This window comes from Mesoplodon mirus (genome assembly GCF_964341445.2).
Source record: "Mesoplodon mirus genome assembly, chromosome: 9".
Taxonomy (NCBI): Eukaryota; Metazoa; Chordata; class Mammalia; order Artiodactyla; family Ziphiidae; genus Mesoplodon; species Mesoplodon mirus.
This window is the reverse complement of record NC_138985.1, coordinates 112,313,454-112,328,941: the sequence shown is the minus strand read 5'-3', so window position 1 is coordinate 112,328,941 and position 15,488 is coordinate 112,313,454. Positions and strand designations below refer to the sequence as shown.

Here is a 15,488-nt window from a genome sequence, read left to right as displayed (position 1 = left end):
AAAGTATTTCTGGTCCCAAATGCTTTTTCAAAACCTTGGCACTTTCCATCCAAAGATGGAGTTTATATCCTTGAAACTGGGCAGTGCTTTTGACTGCATCAGAGTCGAATGCAGCAGAAATGAGACTCCTGGGGCTTAGTCACAGGGCAGTACTGCATGCCCCAGGTTCTCTTTCTTGGGAAATTCACCTGTGGAACCAGCCACCATGTTGCAAGGGGGCCCAGGCAACATGGAGAGACCACATCGAGGTGTTTTAGGTGACAGACCCAGCCGAGGTCTCAGCTGACAGCCATCACCACCAGGCACGGGAGGGAGGGAGCCTCCTGAGGAGCCGCCCCAGCTGACACCGCAGCGCAAAGCAGAGATGTGTTGGTCGCCCCAGTCCCGTGCAAACGGCAGACTTGTGAGCCCAGTAAATGTCAGATTTAAACCCCCAAGTTTTGGGGTAGTTTGATATTCAGTCATAGTAACTGGAACTTCCAACATGAGTACACGGAAAATAAGAACAACGTATTGCATGGGGGGCAGTTAAGATGGTTGGGACAAAGGGATCTTCATGGTGTCATTTGAAAGGTACAGACCTTGAACTTGCATCTACGAAAGGAAAGCCTCCCTCCCCACTGGCCCAGCCGACCCTTCTAAACGGGCAGAGACAGTTAGGAAAGGAGAGAAACCCCCAAAGGCTAAGTATTTCTCCCCACACAGATGAGCCACAGTGCCCTGCGCAAGACAGGGTGTGGGCCGTCAGGAGCTGGTCGCTGGAGGCGTCCGCCAACCGCTCTGGAATGCCACCTCTTTCTTGCCCCTGTATCCGCTCTCTTCCCCTCTCCTCCCCGTCCCTCCCTCTCTCTGAACGCCTCCTTTTACTCTTTCCTACCTTATCTACCTATGTGTTAGACGTTGGTATTTGAGTTGTCAAATATTTGGGAGAAGTCATTGGAATCATTTGTAATGAGGATGATGAAACTTACTTCCTGGGTGGTGCTGAGGATAAGTTCATTTTTTTTTTTTTTTTTTTTTTGCAGTACGCGGGCCTCTCACTGTTGTGGCCTCTCCTGTTGCGGAGCACAGGCTCCGGACGCGCAGGCTCAGCGGCCATGGCTCACGGGCCTAGCTGCTCCGCGGCATATGGGATCTTCCCGGACCGGGGCACGAACCCGTGTCTCCTGCATCGGCAGGCAGACTCTCAACCACTGCGCCACCAGGGAAGCCCCAAGTTCATTTTTTAATGTAAGGCACTGTCGGCATTCTATTCAGCAGGCTAAAGGCTGGCGTGTGGCTGTGAGTACAGGTGAGCTGGTTAGTGCTTCTGCAGCTGGTCCAGAGGCCCCTGCATCGTGATTACTGAGGAAGCTGCTTAAAGAGGCAGATTCCTGGTCTCCACCCCTGTGTGCTGTGCAGAGTGGGTTGTCACCTTTCCCCTTTTTTTGTCCTCAAAAACATCCTTCCTGGGCCCTCAACAGCTGGCCCTGGCCACGGGCACGAAGGCACGCTCTTCTCCTCTTGGTCCCTTCTTGCTGGCTGAGAGTCCTACGTGATTGCTAGGCCAGGAGCAGCCACCAAGAGACGCGATGTGGAAGCCATCAGGCTGGGGCGGCAACATCGTGGCCGGCATCCCTGGGCACCAGCCGGGCACCCATCTCTGCACTTTCACATGCGAGAGAACAAGTTCTACTTTGTAAAAGCCTTTCTTATTTTGGGTTTTCTGCCCCCCCCCCACCGGCCCCACCAAATCTGACCGAATCATACCTAATATACCTCATTCTGGAGAGATCCTAGAAATATGCATTCTTATCAGCTCTCCGGATGTTTTCAAAATAAACCAAAGCTTGGGAACTGGCCCAGCTAAGTACCCCTGCATCTCACTGATGGCAGTGAATCACACACTGATGGCGTGGGCTGGCCCTGGCTCGCGGAATGAACACCTGGGAAGGCTGGGTGGCCACGGCACCTCTGTGTAGTCCTGAGGACCTGACCACACACGTTCTACATGCGTGTAGGGGCAGGGCTCCCGGGCTCTGTACGCATGGCCCCGATGAACGTTCCTCCTGACCGAGAGCTGGGTCTGTTATCTGAAGACACTGATGAGGCCCATCGCAGAATTATTTTAAACCAATTGAACCATGTATATTGGTGGTAATAATAATAATAATAATAATAATAAAGCACAACCCAGAGAAGCCAGACAACATTAAATCTCCAACAGGTCAGGTAGGGAACGAAAAGCAACAAATTAGAAAGCAGAATGGTACCGAACACATAGAGGAAAAATTATCTTTGGAGTAGGAACGATTCAGATTCTACAGCTAATTAGCAAAGCAGGGCCCAGGTGAAGACAACGAGTTCCAGTTCCTTTGCGTCTCTCCTCAGCATCCCCACGCTCCACTGAAGTAGCAGCCCATGTGTCTGAAGCCTGCAGAGAAACTTCTGTTCTGTGAGATTTCACTGCTGCTTCCAGGACTCCACCTCCTCCTCCGCTGATCACAGACTCGCCCCTCCATCTGGTCTGTCATCCCTTTCAAGTTCAAAGGCTTAACACAGACCTTTTATCTAATCGGGGCTTCTTTTGAGAACCAGGCCTGAAACAACCTTGTTATTCCAAGGTGTGTTTTGCGGGAGGAGGCCCTGGGAGGAGGTTCCAACTCTCAGGCACTCGTCCAGCCCCCTGGGGCTTCGGGCCATCACTCATCGGTGCCCTCGGGCTGCCCATCTGTAAACCGCAAAGGCCGAGCCCAGAGGTGTGCTGAGGGTGACTCCTGTGGCTGAGTTTGCAGAGAGAAGAGCCAGTTCTCTGAGAAGGGGATCCAGCAGCCTGCCCACAGTCAGGCCCACCTGGGCAGCACCTGACGCAGTTAGGACTGGGCGGTGCAGCCTGGATTTTTCCTACTCAAGTGGCCCTGGCTCTGGAGCTGTGCTCCATGGTTAGTAGCCAACAGGGCTCCAGGATGAGTTTAACCCATGAAAGGATGTGGTGAGACGTGATGCTGTGTAGACGGGGAGTGAACTGGAAGAAAGCAGAGGAGATTCCCACGTGCAGTGGATACAGGGGCTTAAAACTATATTTATTTATTTATTTTAAATTTTTTATTGAAATATAGTTGATTTACAATGTTGTGTTAGTTTCGGGTGTCCAGCAAAGTGATTCAGATATATGTACACATATATATATTCTTTTAGAGTCTTTTCCATTATAGGTTATTACAAGATATTGAGTATAGTTCCCTGTGCTATACAGTAGGTCTTTGTTGTTTATCTATTTTATAAATAGTAGTACACACTACTATACGTTAATCCCGAACTCCTAATTTATCCCTCCCGTTTTTTTTGTTTTTTTTTTTTTTTTTGCTGTACGCGGGCCTCTCACTGTTGTGGCCTCTCCCGTTGCGGAGCACAGGCTCCGGACGCACAGGCTCAGCGGCCATGGCTCACGGGCCCAGCCGCTCCGCGGCATATGGGATCCTCCCAGACCGGGGCACGAACCCGTATCCCCTGCATCGGCAGGCGGACTCTCAACCACTGCGCCACCAGGGAGGCCCTCCCTCCCGTTTTTTAACTTTCCCCTTTGGTAACCGTAAGTTTGTCTTCTATGTCTGTGAATCTATTTCTCTTTTGTAAATAAGTTCATTTGTATCATTAAAAATTACATTTAGCTAACTCTTAAATGTGCTTCTATATTGCCCAGCTGGGCCCCTAAATCTTCATGTCTTTTCTCTATTTTCTGTATCTCACCCTTCTTTTCCACTTTTCATATCTCTTTGTCTGTCTGTCTCTGTCTCTGTTGTATTTTCTGGAAAACGTCCTCACCTTTGTCTTTAATCTTTTCTATTGGGTTTCATTTCTATCATACTTTTCATTCCTAAGCGCTTTTTGTTCTCTGAAGTTAAAAGTAGTATATATTGTTCTGTTTTGTCTCATGAGAGTAACATATTTTCTGAGGATATATTAAGAAGAGGTTTTGTCCTAACACTTGCTTCTCCTCTTATGATCCCTATTTTCTCCAAAATACCTGCTTCTGTTTGTCGGTTTGATTTCTATCTTTCAGGCGAGAAGGTTTCTTCAGTCCAATCACGTTCTTTCTCGTGGGCCCACGTTTAGGAACCTGGGGCTGAGGAGCTGATGGGAAGCTCTGAAAAGGGAAGGTTTGCCTGGGGCATTTGGTTCCTCTGGTCGGCATCCCCTGGACCTGGCTTGGTCAGTTTCTTCTGGGATGGATCCCTCCGTCCCCACCCCGGTGGGTGACGCATAGCTGCCTCGCGTCTGGGACGAAAGGAAAGAGAAGGAAGTCTCTCCACCCAGTGTGGGCAACCCTTCGTCCCTGTTTCAGACCTTAAACTGTCCCAGTGTTCCTCCATCTGAGGGCCGCCGCTCTATCCTGGCCAAGAAGTAAACCTCCGGTCTTCAGGGGAGTAGGCAAGGTAAAACTGGGGCTCTGACAGCTTCTTAATTTTCAGATGGTCCTTGTTTTCCTTCCACAGCCCATCCATCGACTTTCCAAAAGCAGCTGGAGGGGCCCATGCCGAAGCCTTCTCATCAGAGGTGATATTCTAAAGGGTTAAACCACGAGAGCGGAGACCACAGCCAACCAGGAGAAGCACCCTGCGGTCTAAACTGAGCACTGCCTGTGACTCGTGTGCTGAGGACCGCTCTGGGGCGGGTGGGGAGGGGTTAGGGGAAACCAGGTCAGTTCTTGGTGTGGGACTCAGCTGTCTTATGTTTGGGCTGCATCATTTCCCACTCTCCCTTTGCTTTCCAACTTTCACAGTTTTGTTGTCTGTATTTCTGCTCTTTGCTCCTTGTGGGTTATGCGTTAAATTTTATTTTCTGTTGTATCGGAGGGGCTTAAGAACACCTGAAAGTAGAGAAAGTTGCTCTGCCCTCTTGACCTGGAGCTCCTCACTGATTCCTTTGAAGAAGGATGGAGGTGAACAGAAAGGTCAACATGCAGACAAGAGAAGCCCAGAGCGGCAGAAACAGGCAGCGCGCCCACCCTTGAGTCACCCCTGCAGCCGGGCCGCCTGGGGGGCGATGCTGGCTCTGCCACTGACTCGCTGTGCCATTGTACCCTCTACGCCTGGGTTTTCAATATGTAAAAGGGCCAGTAAGAGCCTTTACGTCATAGGTATATTGTAAGCATTCGATGAGGGGTATATGGAAAGCCCTAAGAACAATATCTGACCTAGAAACTGCCGTATCAGTGCTATAGCCGGTTTGTTTCTTTTGGTTACGATTGTATAAAATTTCTGGGGTCGAGAAATAACTTTTTGAAAACATGGCTCTTTAAAGAGTTCAACCTGTTGGTAGAAAAAAGAGAAACAGCTTGAGAATGATCTGGGTGAGTCTAACCATCTCCCCTGTATACTCCATGGGCTACTTTTGTGGACCTGTAGGAAGCTGGCAGAACTCACAGGTTTCCAGAGCAGGTCCTGCTGATAAAACCTTCTGCAGATATATTCCTGCATCTCTGGCTGATTCCATCTAGTGAAGTAATCCTTGAAGTTGGATGGAAAGAAATTTTTTTGCCATTTCTTTATGAAAATATTTCACGTATCATGCAGCTTTTAGAGACGACTACATTGGTAGCAATGGCCTCTATTTTCAAAGGAATCTTTTTTCAGGTCTGGCTTCCCATGACAAATGTATGATTTAAAATGATTTTCATATATATGTGTTAGCATACAGTATTTGTTTTTTTCTTTCTGGCTTGCTTCACTCTGTAGACACAGGGAGGGGAAAGGGTCAGCTGGGACGAAGTGAGAGAGTGGCATGGACATATAAACACTACCAAATGTAAAATAGATAGCTAGTGGGAAGAAGCCACATAGCACAGGGAGATCAGCTCGGTGCTTGTGACCACCTAGAGGGGTGGGATAGGGAGGGTGGGAGGGAGATGCAAGAGGGAGGAGATATGGGGATATATGTATACATATAGCTAATTCATTTTGTTATACAGCAGAAACTAACACACCATTGTAAAGCAATTATACTCCAATAAAGATGTTAAAAAAATAAAAAATAAAAAAATGATTTTCAGATTGACTTTAATTGGGGGAAAAAGAAAGCCGTGGACTTAAATTAGGAATTTTTTTTTAGAAGCATTCTCCCTCTCTCCTCCTCCTACACACACACACACACACACACACACAGGTGATTTTTCTCCATAGACTGGGAAAACATTCTTTATCCAAGACTGAATTCTCCGCTTTGTGGCAAAAAGTATTTCTTCCATTCTAATGCTACTTAGTGTTTGGTATTAATTTGGTAACAAATCAGCAACAGACAATCTGACACAGCGGAAGTCAGGTTTTTTTGGTCCATGTCAAGATAATAAGGACACCCAGGAACTCAAAATGATATGATCACTTTCACAGAAGACCTTTCTCTCCGTGGGTCTAAAAATCATGCCAAAAATAGCACTAGATACCAAAAGGACAAGTGGCCTGGCTTAATGCCCTGTTGTTGATAGAATGGGCATCTTGTTAACAAGAAGTTGAAAGTGGCAGAGGGCATCCCACCTCTGAAAATAAACACTTCCCATGACTGGAGTTGCGTTGTTTAGCATCTATGAAACACCGGGATCTGAAGGTGGAAGTCAAACATAAAGACCAACCACAACGCTACCATCATCGACAGCAGTGAGACCCGTGCTCAGTGGTTACCACTGCATGGTAAGAACCAATTCTTCTGAAGGATGTATTTCTTTATATTTTTAATGGACTCTGATTAGATGACTTTTTACAGCCAAATTTTAGTCAAACTCATACGGATCTATATATAACTGAGAAAGGTAGTCTATTAATTTCTGATGAGAAATACAGCGGGCCAATTGACCAGGCTCACGTGAATGAAGCAATTAAGTTCAACTGTCATCCGAAGCTGCCCGGTTAGCTGGACAGAGTGAAGGGATGAGACCTGGCATTCAGACAGGGACACCGGCCTCTCCATGGGCAAGGACAGCTTTCCTCTGCAAGGGTGGGCACACTGCCTGATTCGGCCGCTCTGGGTTTCTCTTGTCTGAGTACTGACCTTTCTGTTCACCTGCTCTTTCTTCAAAAGGGTTCAACCCAACCCTTCTATTTCAGATTTTTATTCCCTACAAAATAAGCATGCCCGAGTTCCCTCCCTGGCTTGAGTTCTCAGCATCGCCACGTGGTCCAGCCACATAATTTCAGATAAATACCTGGGCTGTGCCCACAGGGACTAGGGCAATCAGTGCCATCGGATTTCCTTGACTTTCAAAAGACAAGTTTTCCCTCTTTTTCTCAGGGTTCCTGGGAAAGTGAGGGGGTGGGTGGGAACAGGGGATGGTCTTTTGAAAGCTCAGGTATTCTCAACACATGGAAGTAGGAATTTTAATGCAAAACCAAAACAATATTCTTAGTTCTTTCCAAAGTCACATAAGACTCTGACAGCCCTTTAGAGCATCTGGAGCAGTTGCCTTTAGCTCCAAGAACAAGGAGACCAAGGGCAGTGCCTGATGTTACACAGTAGAACCCAGCTCCGTGATCTTCAGCCCAGGTTCAAAAGGTCACCTCCACCGAGGTGCACACTCACCGCTTCCTCACGGGACAGAGACTCTCAGGGATGACTTGCTTTTGGGAAAAGCACCCCTTCACTGCTTCCAAACCCCAGAGCCTCTCCTCTAGGAGGTAACGCTGTCTTGGTAGCCAGCACATGGGACAGTGCACAGCAGACTGGAGGGGGCTAGCCTGGAGCCGTGGTCTCTGGCGGGTGGTCCGGGATCACCAGGGACACACAGGGCCCTCGGGGTATCCTCCCATCTGGCCTCTTAGCATGTTTATATGTGATGATGTATAATTTTCTTTTGATAGGGGTCACTTATTTGCTTCAGATACCTTTTGTGTGTCAAATCAAAACAGCACCGATGTTAACTGTTACTCTCTGAGGTCAAACAGAACGTAAATTGCAGCTCGAGGCCATGCAGACACACACTGAGTAGAGGCACCCATCCAAGTCACCTCCGCTGGTCAAACGATGCTGGTTACTGGGTCATCCCCGGACCTCAGAGCTAGTGAATACCGTCCCTCCTGTGCGCTTCAAAGGGCCCTCAACACAAGGAGGAAGAGTTACCTCCATAAAACGAAGGGTGTGGTTCTCAGTTGGCCCAGTGTCTCTCGTCAGACTGGAATGCAGAGCGAAGCGATGTCGTCACAGAGAGGATACTATGCTTGGAGCCGCAAGAGCCCCGCTGCAGTCCTGGCCAACAACCAGCTGTGTGACCTTGAGCAGGTTACTCCAACTTCAAGTCTCGGCTTTCTCATCTCTGAAGTGGGGCTAAAACCTACACCCCACCATTGTTACAAGTACAAGATAAACTGCCATGTGTTAAGGTCTCTGAATCAGACGCATGGTAAGTGCTCACGAAATGCCTACGCATGCATTCGAAGGTCCATTCATTCATTCATAAATGAAATCAAGAGACTAAGGAGCAGAAAGGAATCTGGGCCTACGCTGGAGCTTATACGGTACGGCTTTTAAAGACACGCATAGAGGAATAAGGAAACAACCTCATTTGAGGCACCAAGGTGACAAAGACGGAAAGTGGAATGAGGGTGGCTCCTGCCTGGAGTGACGGGTGAGTCTGGGCAGGGCAGTTTGGGTGAAATGGTTTCGAGCTGAGGGGATGGAGCCCGGGAGCTGGATGGTGTTCAGACGCCACAAGGTCAGCAGTAGGGAACTGCAGGGAGAGAAGCAAAGGAAAGATCCCGAGGGCTGCCTGTGGCCTGCAAGTAAGGGAGACAGACCAGGGGCCGGCAAAGGATGGCAGCACCCTCCCTGGGGCCACGGTCACTGGCCTCAGCAGGACGTCTGCCCTTAGCTTCAGTCCTGGTTCAGGAATTTTAGTTCTGACACCACTGATGCTTAAGTGTGAGGCTCACATCAGCCCTGATTTGAATTTTTTTCTCCTTACTTTCCACGTTGGGCCGCTTGTGCATGGCGCCTGGGAGGAAGCCGTGTTTGTTAGCACTGCCCCAAAAGCCCGTCCAAGTGCTTGCAATGTCGATAGAAATGTACATCAGGGCCATGATGCAGTGAATCAAAGATGTGCAGAGAGATGGAAAAGCCTTGACCTTTTGTTCATACTTGGGAACTGGTGTCCACATGTCTGAGTTCATGGACCAGGCTAACTCTCTACAGCAGTGGTCCACAACCTTTTTGGCATCAGGAACCAGTTTCATGGAAGACAATTTTTCCACTGACGGGGGACGGGGCAGGGGTGGATGGTTCTGGGATGATTCAAGCACATTACATTTACTGTGCACTTTATTTCTGTTATTATTGCATTGTAATATGTAATGAAATAATTATACAACTCACCATAATGCTGACAGGAGGTGGAGCTCAGGTGATAAAGCGAGTGATGGGGAGTGGCTGGGCGTACAGATGAAGCTCCGCTCGCTCACCCGCCGCTCCCCTCCTGCTGTGTGACCCGGTTCCTAACAGGCCACGGACTAGTGCCGGCCCGGGGGTTGGGGACCCCTGCTCTACAGGGTTCTTGGGCCCCAACCCTCCCCCTGCAGTGTGGGAACCTCCATAGGTCTTGCTGGATGGAGAGGACACAGAGCTATAGGGGAGGGTTGTTAGTTTCCAGTCTAGACAGGCAGGAGCCTTACTGTTGTGTGACTTCTTAATCCAGGTGCCTCGGCCCCGGCACTGCATCGACCTGCCCCTGAGTGTCCCACTGGCGGCAGGCGGTGCTGGCCGAGCTGAGTCCTGGGAGCTGAAAGCTTCACCTGAACAAACAGCTGTGTCATCTCCACAGAATGCTGTGCAATTGAGGCCTGGGAATCAGGCCTTCTCAGTGAGGAAATGCCACAGCGTATGTTCTTTCGTCCATTGTGGGCAGCTTCAGAAATACTTATTAGTCCAATACACAGCCTGGATGGGCTGTCCTTTGGCGGACCAGCACTGTGGCCCGCCTCCTACCCTGCTGTAGTCAAGACACAACAACAGAGCAGACGGGAAAGTCGGACAAAGCCTGCCGTGCCCTTTGCTCGCCTAGACGGGAACCGATGGTCAGAGGCAGGTGTCCGCCGCACAGATGCTGGATGCTGGGTGCGGGGCCTCTGCTCTGCTTCCGCCTTGAAGCAGCCGGCAGACCCAGTTCAGCGCCAAAGCTGCTGGAACATGCACACTTTGGAACCTGGTCCTTCCGCCAATGAGAGGTGATTCTCAAAAAGAGACCCCTCCTCCTAAATCAATCTGTCCAGGAAGTGAGTGATGCTTGGGGCCGGAGTCCTTAACGGCTCCTGAGGTTTGTGCCAGGGCCGCCCACGAACAGCCTCTTCAGGAAGTTTCCACCCTGCTCGCCACCTACTTCCCGAAGGACCTGTCATTTACAGAGCGCTGCAAAGGGAACGATCATGGGGACCTGGCTGGAAGGCCCCCCTGAGTGCCCACGTCGGGGCAGGAGAGGCACAGGCTCTGCCCTGGGCAGGAACCCCAGCACGCAAATCAGCCGGCCTTGCGCAGGGACCAGGTGGAGGATGGGGACCAAAAATCCCAGCCTGATGGGGTAGGGAGTTTAAAAAAGGGGGTCTAAACAGCCACCTTGGATAGCAATTTGGCAGTTTATCAAATTATACATTTACTGTACGGCCCAGCCATTCTACCTCTAGCTATTTACTCAAGAAAAATGAAAACGTGCCTATAAGAAATTCTGTACGCAAACATTCACAGCAGTTTCATTCATAACGGCCCCAAGCTGGAAACCACTCAAACGTTACATGGCAAACACACAAACAAATTAGTCTATCCACTCACTGGACCACTTCTCAGAAATAAAAAGAATAACCTACCTGCACCGGCAGCAACGTGGGTGAACCTCAAACGCAGCCGCGCTGACGAAGCAGCCACTCACACAGGACCGTGTAAACACGACTCCATATAGAAGACATTCCGGAAAAGGCAAAGCTACAGGGATGGACGCCAGGGGCAATCACAGTGGGTGGAGGACGGGCATAGCGGAATACTTTGGGGAGATGGAAATGTTCCCTATCTTGGTTGTGGAGGTGCTTCTATGATTGCACCCATTCGTCAGAACATAATGAAAATTTCTCATTTAAAAAGTGTGAGTTTTACTCTAAGTAAGTTATGCTGCAATGAGGCTGTAGTTATATAGATGTGACCAGTGTATCCCTGTCTCTCTAGGGTCTGGATGACCACCCATCCTGCTGTCCTTGAGTGCTGCTCTTCTGGACAAGGCTGTCCTTGAGGTTTAATCTATGCGAATGTCACTGAAGTAAATAAGGCAGGGGGCTTTGTGTCCAGCCCCCATACAGACCGCCTGGATCAGAGAGAAGGTGATGTGAAGATAGAACAAAATAGACTAGACAGCAAGTGACACACACAGTCTCCGTCTGTGGCTAATATAGTCCTGGCTTGTGGCGGGGGTGTGTGCCCATCATTTTGCAGCAGGAGTGGATGCACAGCACAAGCTGCTGCAAGCATCTGGCAGGCTTGGCCTCCAGGGCAATCTGCCACATGCACCAGCCTTTTCTCTTTAGGAAAAGGTCTGTGAACAAGAACAGAGCTGACCTCAGGGATGCAGACAGAGTCTTCTCAGGTGACTGACACTCAGGCCCAGTTGAAAGGGTTCAACATAGTTGCCTCTAATTTTGTGTGACTTAGAAATGGCTCTGTGATTCTTCAAGAGAAGCTGGTGAGCAGCTGAGCTCCGAAATGCACGAATCGGAACAGGCGGCTTCCAGGCTGAGCCCACTAGGTGGCGCTCACGTCAAACTCCAGCCCAGACACAGAATGAGCCTGAGCATCACAGTCCCGTTCTGGGGATGAACTCAGACGACAAAAGCGCAAGGCTGAATCTCATCTCCGCGGTGCAGACGTCAATGCTATTGAGCCTTTAATGCATATCATTAGATAAATCTCCAAGAACGCTGTTAACCTGCGACCTGCCACTATTTCTCTGTCGAGAGGACAAGGAAATTAGTGTTTCTGGGGAAATGTTTGTCATTTTTTTCCAGAAATAGAAGGGTTATTTCTCAGCTCCGGATAAAATCCTGGGGGTCACTTAGTGATGAGAGCAAGTGAAGAAGTGGGGTAGGACCAGGTGACCCCCGATATCCAAACTAGAAACACCTGAGTAACTTAAAAAAACTCTCGTGAGGTCCCACCCTCTGAGACTCTGGTCTAACTGATTTGGGGTGGGTCCCAGGCTTGCATCTTCTTATACTAGACAATATCATTTAATTAATTAACTAACTTCCTCAACTGTCAGCCAACATCTATGGACTCCCTCTTGCGCTGGGAACAATTTAAGGATACGAACATACAAGTTTAGGTTCCACGAGGTGCCTGACAAAATGACGCATCATGCGTATCTTCACCTCATTTCCAAACGGGTTTGTTTGCTTGAAAATCTTCAGATGTGGTGGGAAAGTTTTTGAGGACAGCAAATGATTCAGTGGAAAAGAACCCCTTTGCATGTGGCTAGTGGCTTTTCTGCCGGTAGCTCAGATCTACGGGTGCAGCCTCTCCTGTGGTTATTCTTGGGCAGCCCTGTTCTCATCCTGGGCAACGGCCACCAGGGCCACAGACACAGGCCAAGCCCCTCCCAGCAAAACCCCTCTTTCTGACACCTTAGAATTCAGGAGAGAAATGTGTCGGGCAGTAAATGCATATTGAAAACATTTCTAAACATTCTGTTCAGAAACATTATATACCCACAACAAGGTTATACCCACAACAAGGTTACTAGCACTCTAACGCAAGGATACATTACAGTGTGAAATGAGAGGCAATCTTACTCCAGGGGTGCAGGAAGCTGCAGGGGGATTACTAGAGGAGGGGTTTTGATGTCGGGGCTTGAAGGATCAGAAGGAGTTGGACACCGTGAGCTGGAAGTTTCTGGCGTGTGTGTGGAGGATGGGGTGAAGGACGGAGAGAGCAAAGGCGGGAGCACCTTCTGTGGGGGGCAGTGATGGCACACGCCACCGATGCGGTCCTTGAGGCAAGCAGGTCCGGCCTCTGGAAGGCATCATGTGCATCTCCACTCCCCTCCACCGCCACCCCGACACGTCGATCACGGCATCCTTCCCCACAGAGCCCAGGCACAGCTCTAGACCACCTCTAAACGCAGAGCTCCAGGAAGCCATTAGACCTGATCAGAGCTGGCACTGAGGGTGAAATTTATTTCCTGTCTAAAGGCAGGGAAACTGCGGGGAGGGAGATTAATTAGACTTGGGTGTGTAACGGAAGGTCTTGGTTCCACCATGAAAAAAGCCCGTAGTGCTTTCTGCACTCCAAAATAGGCACTTAAATGCACCAAGTCGTTATCCTACAGTATTCATAACCTTTACATGAACCCTATCAGTCAGGCATTTTATTTCCATCATATGTGCGGAGTAATAGTGCCGAGAGAAGCAAAGAAACTTTTCCATGATTACACAGGTAGAAAGGCTGACTGGGAATTTATTCCCAGATAGATTCGACTTTAAAGTTCATGTTATTTTGATAGTGCTTGCTAACAGTTTGGATTTCAGGGGAGGAAGGGAGAGGAGGAGGGAGGCCTGGAGGGGAAGGGAGCAGGAGGGGGGGAAGCAGCTAAGACCAAATCCTACAGGAGAGCTCGGAGCTGTCCACAGTTCTGAAATTATTGTGAATGCCGGTAACAGCAGGACTCTCCCTGCCCGATGCCATGGTAGACACGTAAAATGCCATTCTAAGAACTCTCTTTCTCCTACATTTTGGCTTCACGTTGGCGCTTCCTCAAGGTATACAAGCAATCCTATTCATGCAACTTCCGGCAGCTCTGCAGAGCAAAGTGTGTCTGAGTGGAAGGTCCAGTGCAGGGTCCTGGGGAAGGAGATGTGGAGACACTGACACTGCTGGGACTCTCCCCGCTGCCCTCGTGACCTCACTACTTCCAACATTCTCATGCATCAGGCTCAACTCACATAGGCACAGCCTGCCACAGAGTTAATTAGAGGGACGTGGAGTAGAAACGCTTGGCATCTGTCTTCATTTTCCAAGTGAACACCAGACGCCCATAATCCCAGTCATGTGGTCTCTACACCGAGCCTTCACTGCTCCCCACTGGGTCTCCTAATTGGCTCCATGTTCCTGTTCATCCCTTTCCTTCTCTCTACACACACGCATAAAACGAATCTACGCCCGCCACCTTCACCACATCTCTTCTGCTCGGTGTTCGGTGTGTTCTTATTCGAAAGACCCATCACACCAGGGTGGGGTTTAGGTCTTCCACACGCCAGGCTCACCCTAAACCCACCCAACCCTATCTCTCCCCATGCAGAGCCCCATGAGAACAGCCCTGCTCTGGCCTGGCCTGGAACCCCACTAACTCCAGGAAGATGCTGGCTCTTGGAAAGGGTCAAGCCTGTTGAATGATTTACCCAATCTGGAACATCTCCTCTCTGTCTCCATCTATTAGACCAAACCAAACCAAACCAAACCAAACTTACTCAATTATAAGGCTCCGCTCAAGCCAGACTTCCTTTCTGAGATCCTTTATGACATCTCTTCTTTTGTGTTCAGTGTCTAAAATACCCATTTGAGGCACTTAATTTTATATTGTTATATAAGTCTGCATCTTTCCTCTTCAACAAGATTTTAAACTTCTTAAGGATAGCAACTGTGCTTTTGTTGCTCAATACAGCATTTCAATAAATGTTTGTTGACTTATATTGTCTTTTCTGCTTCCACTGGAGGCAAAACAAGAAAGTCTTAAAAATTAATTGCAGTAAGTCAGATTGAGATGAGATAAAAAGAACTTACTGAGCATTGAGAACTGCAGATAGTTGAAGCTATAGACATCTCTTTTAAGAGAGAAATTAAAATCACATGTGCAGGACTTCCCTGGTGGCACAGTGGTTAAGAATCTGCCTGCCAATGTAGGGGACATGGGTTCGAGCCCTGGTCCAGGAAGATCCCACATGCCGCGGAGCAACTAAGCCTGTGCACCACAACTACTGAGCCCGTGTGCCACAACTACTGATGCCTGCGCGCCTAGAGCCCGTGCTCTGCAACAAGAGAAGCCACCGCAATGAGAAGCCCGTGCACCGCAACAAAGAGTAGGCCCCTCTTACTGCAACTACAGAAAGCCTGCGTGCAGCAACAAAGACCCAATGCAGCCAATAAATAAATTAATTAATTTTAAAAAATCACATGGGCATTAAAATCACCTGAGTGTCACAGAACAAGTCTTAGCTTTGAAAAATTATTAAAGGGAATTTTATTATTGTAGGGGTTATATCATTCCTCTCCTTGTAACAGAAAGGATTTGAGCTAGCTAGAAAGTAAAGTCTAAAAAAATTTAATTACAAGACTATAAATATATATTGGGGATATATTACAATATGAAGAATAACATTCCCAAGCATTCACTAGAAGCAAAATTCTCTGCTGTGCACTTTGCATGTATCATTCCACTTAATTCTTATAATGTGCCTATGAGGTGAGCACTATTATTAACATCTTTTTAAAAATATGGA

At 48.7% G+C, this 15,488-nt stretch overlaps 1 protein-coding gene across 5 annotated transcripts in view; it reads right to left on the bottom strand.

Moving 5' to 3' along the window:
- The window catches only part of DPP6 (dipeptidyl peptidase like 6), a gene marked incomplete at both ends in the record, with an annotated part of 1,078,039 nt that overhangs the window by 232,411 nt on the left and 830,140 nt on the right, over positions 1 to 15,488 (bottom strand). The gene's annotated exons all lie outside the window — the stretch shown is intronic.